This window comes from Herpailurus yagouaroundi, unplaced genomic scaffold (assembly GCF_014898765.1).
Source record: "Herpailurus yagouaroundi ecotype Mexico unplaced genomic scaffold, PumYag 250, whole genome shotgun sequence".
NCBI lineage: Eukaryota > Metazoa > Chordata > Mammalia > Carnivora > Felidae > Herpailurus > Herpailurus yagouaroundi.
In genome coordinates this window covers 5,271,835-5,276,653 of record NW_024412467.1, presented here as the reverse complement: position 1 = coordinate 5,276,653, position 4,819 = coordinate 5,271,835, and the positions used below count along the sequence as shown (strand labels likewise).

Genomic DNA, 4,819 nt, shown 5'->3' with positions numbered 1-4,819 from the left:
TTCTTTCTTTCTTTCTTCTTTCTTTCTTTCACCAGAATGTTGATCAAAAAAAGGCACCCACATCGGCCGGGTCTCCCAGTCTGCCATATTGCTGGAGTTTTGAGATCATCTATTTGACAAACAGATTGGCATTGTAGCCCTTTGGAGTGATTGTCCATGTTTTTTTTTTTTTTTTTTTTTGGCTTTTTTTTTTTTTTTAAGTTTTTTTAAATTTGTTTTGAGAGAGAGATAGCAAGTTGGGGAGGGGCAGAGAGAGAGAGGGAGACAGAATCCCAAGCAGGCTCTGAGCTGTCAGCACAGAGCCTGATGCAGGGCTCAAACTCACAAACCGTGAGATCATGACCTGAGCCCAAATCAAGAGTCAGTCGCTTAGCCAACTGAGCCACCCAGGTGCCCCATGATGGTACTGTTCTAAGTAGTCCAATCTATGCCATGCAGATATAGAGGCATGGAATATAATGAATAGAAAAAAGGAATGTGTTTTAAATCTGAGAATTTGAAGAAAACAAAGACATTTCTTTCACCTCTCAGGAGGAGGAATTTCAGGTTTACGATTTAAAAGAAAAGACTCAAGGCACCTGGGTGGCTCAGTCTGTTGAGCATCCGACTTCGGCTCAGGTCATGATCTCATGGTTCATGGGTTCGAGCCCCGCATGGGGCTCTGTGCTGACAGCTCAGAGCCTGGAGCCAGCTTCGGATTCTGTGTCTCCCTCACTCTCTGCCCCTCCCCCACTCGCACTCTGTCTCTCTCTGTCTCTCAAAAATAAATAAACATAAATAAATAAATGAATAAAGAAAGAAAGAAAAGAAAAGAAAAGATTCAGCAAAGCAAGCAAGGCACATGATAGGTCTTCTCTAAAGGGCTATAGCCAATTAGTCTTTCTTTTGGGTTTTTGCAGATACAACAGAAGATGGGTTATATCTGACACCACACTAATTGCACAACCACAAGGATTCTCTTGTAAATACAAATATCATTTTAAAAAATTACATGAAGGGGGCACCTGGGTGGCTCAGTCTGTTAAGCATCCAGCTCTTGGTTTTGGCTCAGGTCGTGACCTCGTGGGTGTGGGAATGAGCCTCGTGTTGGGCTCTGTGCTATGCATGGAAGCTGTTTGAGATTCTCTCTCTCTCTCTCTCTCTCTCTCTCTCTCTCTCTCAAAATAGATAAATAAACATTTAAAAAAATTACATGAAGATTGTTTTGTGTTATATGGTACTACAAGCATACTGGTTAATTCTGATTTTTTGTGTAAGACTCTTTTTTAAAGATTTTAGTTTTTTGTGGGGGGGGTGTCTGGATGGCTCAGTTGGTTAAGCAGTGGGCACTCAATTTTGGCTCAGGTCATGATCTCATGGTTCTTTTCATGAGTTTCAGTACCCTGTGAGGCTCCTTGCTGACAGTGTGGAGCCTGCTTGGGATTCTCTCTCATCCCTCTCTTTGCCTCTCCCAACTCAAGCGTACACGCTCTCTCTCTCTCTCTCTCTCCCTCTCAAAATAAAGAAATAAACTTAAGAAAAAAAAAGATTTTTAAAAAAGTAATCTCTACACCCATCATGGGCTTGAACCTACAACCCTGAGATTAACAATCACACATTCCAGGGGCTGAGCTAATCTGGCATCTTGGTATAAGACCTTTTGAGCAAAATGTGTTCACTGTCCTTAAACTCGTAAATTTCTAGGGTTATATGTTTAATGTCATATTTCCTATTTTTGGCTAAGTCCAGATGTTTTCAACTGATGTAATAATGACAACAAATACTTAATGTACTCTTCTGTTTTTTTTTTTTAATTAACATATATTTTAAATAATGGCAATCTAAAACATATATGTTTTAAAAACTCAAAACTGTTTCTTAACATACTTTATGCCCCATATTCTCTACCTCATGTGCTAATATTATTTTTTATCACCAGCCCCTTTTAGAAGTTGGTGTACATAAATTATGCCAATGTTATAACTCCAGATGGGGTAAGTCTTAGGAAGTCCTGTTAATAATCTTCCGTTATAAATTCCAAAGACTGAGGGGTGGTTTTGCCCCAGAATCTGTGAGTTGCTTATTGGCCATGTTGAAGCAAATCGTGAAAGACACCAACACAGGGTGTTAGCGCCAATGTTAAATGTTAATAAATGTTAACTAATAATGCTAAGTGCTCATAAATCATTTCCTAGAATGAGGAAGTTGAAGCCTGTCACGCCTGACTTAGAGCCGTTCAGCGGGATATAGGAGAGGTACCAGATTAGAGCATCTCGGATCACTTCCTGATTTCAAATCCACCATCCATCTCACTTTCCTACATCTTTTTTGTTTGTTTGTTTTGTTTTGAAGTAAGCTTTATGCCCAACGTGGGGCTTGAACTCACAACCCTGAGATCAGGAGTCACATGCTCTGCCATCTGAGCCAGCCAGGTGCCCCCCACTTTCCTGCATCTCTTACTATACAGATTACAATCTAGAGCTCAAAGTTCGACTGGCCATTTTGCAGAAAAGGAAAAGATTGAATAGCATTCTGTTGTCTCATACTTGAGCTTGGGGTTAGTGATCTCAGTATATGAGATCATATGAAACATAGGGCTGCCTGGGTGGCTCAGTTGGGTAAGGGAGCGACTCTTGATTTAGGCTCAGGTCATGATCTTGCCGTTCATGCTGGGCTCCATGCTGGCAACACGGGGCCTCCTTGGGACTCCCTCCCTCCCTCTCTCTCTGCCCCTCCCATGCTCCCATGTGCTTGCCCTCGCTCTCTCTCTCTCTCTCTCTCTCAAAATAAATAAACATTTGAAAATAAAAAGAAATGAAAAATACATGGAAAATCAAGTGAGCCATGTCTGGGTTGGAATTCTAGTTTTGTCTATTTACCACCCAGTGGGCTTGAACAGAATAATTATCTGGCACATAAGAAGCTCATAATAAACATTTCTCTGGAGTTGGGGCTCCTGGGTGGCTCTGTTGGGTAAGGGGCTGACTCCTGATTTCAGCTTGGGTTATGATCTCACAGTTCCTGAGATTGAGCCCCTTAGTCGGGCTTTGTGCTGACAGTGAGGAGCCTGCTTGGGATTCTCTCTCTCTCTCTCTCTCTCTCTCTCTGCACTCCCCCTCTCAAAATTAAAATAAACATTAAACATTTTTTTCTGTCTTCATTTTTCCAACATAGTTCCCAGCTTTCTCATAAATTTAGATATTACTATAAAATCTGTCCTGAAAAAGAATCTTTTCTTTTTTTTTAATTTATTTTTGAAAGAGAGACAGAGAATCCCAAGAAGGCAGCACACTGTCAGCACAGAGCCCGATGTGGGGCTTGAACTCACAAACTGAGAGATCAATACCTGAGCTGAAATCAAGGGCAGGATGCTCAATTGACTGAGCCACCCAGGCGCCCCTGAATTTCTTTCCATATACACTTACTAGGTACCTGTTATCTGTCACCAAGCATCACAAGAATAAATAACACAAATTCTCAAGGAATAAATTATGCCCAAAATTGATTTGTCTCTAATGTATTAGCCTTCATAAATGAATGTGTGTTTCAAGTGGGTTTGTATTGATTTACCCACAGTGTTTCACGTTGTCCTCCGTGTGACCCAGGTCACATATACTTCAGAGTGGACGGAACCTGGTCAAAAAGAGAGTTTCACTACGGAAACAGCAAGGCCAGGGCCTGCCTGGGGGTGCTGGGAGGCAAGACCATGAGATTATAACCTATCAATAGGCCGAACTCAGCGCTGAATTCTGATGCTACATTCTTATGTCTGAACATCAAAGCAAGAAAAAAAAAACCAAAACCATTTTTTAAAATTGAGACATTACAGAGGCCCCTGGGTGGCTCAGTCAGTTAAGTGTCCAACTCTTGATTTCGGCTCAGGTCATGATTTCACAGTTTGTGAGTTCAAGTCCTGCATCGGGCTGTGTGCTAACAGCTCAGAGCCTGGAGCCTGCTTCGGATTCTGTGTGTGTGTGTGTGTGTGTGTGTGTGTGTGTGTGTCTCTCTCTCTCTCTCTCTCTCTCTCTCTGCCCCTCCCTGATTTGTGCTCTGTCTCTCTCTCTCAAAAATAAAATAAACATTAAAAAATTGTTTTTTAATTTAAAAATGGGGGTTGAATGGGGAATTAGTGTCTAATGAGTACAGAGTTTCTGTCTGGGGTGATGCAAATGTTCTGGAAAGAGATAGCGGTGACAGTTGTATAACAATGTGACTGTTTTTAATGCCCCCTGACTTGTACGCTTCAAAATGGCTAAAATGGCATGTTTTATGCACTCTTTGTTTTATCACAATAAAAATAAATTCATTAAGAAGCACGACGCAAAAAAAAAAAAGAAGTTGGCTGGTTGAATGGGGGGGGCAGGGTTGTCTGGGAAACCACCTCTCTTCCTTATTTTATGGCTAAAATGCTAAGGCACTGCACATTTTTGGTTTTTTTTTTTTGACTGGTGATGTTTGTTGATGCTTCCTCTGACCTGCACCGCTTAAGAGAAGTCAGAAGCTTTGTATATAAAGTATTGTTGTGTATAATGAGATGCTTTCAGACTCGCAGAGAGCCATTCTCTAATAATGGTAGAGCACTTTGTAATACGCATGGGCTTTGACATCTATTATCTCAATTGATCTGCAGAACCCAGGAGGCATTACCTTTGTCTCAGGGGTTTGAGGAAATGGAAATGTGGGGAGGCTAAGGCCTCACTGTGGTCTTAGTATAAGCAAGACTGGAACCTGGGTCTCCTGGGTCCTGAGTTAACCTTCTTTGGATATGTGGCATTCTGACTTTCCTTTTGCAGACACTGACACTAAAACTTATGTGCGAATGTTTGTTTTTTATTTTTTG

General features: G+C 41.4%; 1 non-coding gene across 1 annotated transcript; it reads right to left on the bottom strand.

Moving 5' to 3' along the window:
• Positions 1-2,340: 2,340 nt before the first annotated feature.
• Positions 2,341-2,413, bottom strand: TRNAR-CCU (transfer RNA arginine (anticodon CCU)). The gene has a single exon. It is a non-coding gene; the product is annotated as a tRNA-Arg (tRNA).
• Between the last annotated feature and the right edge of the window lie 2,406 nt (positions 2,414-4,819).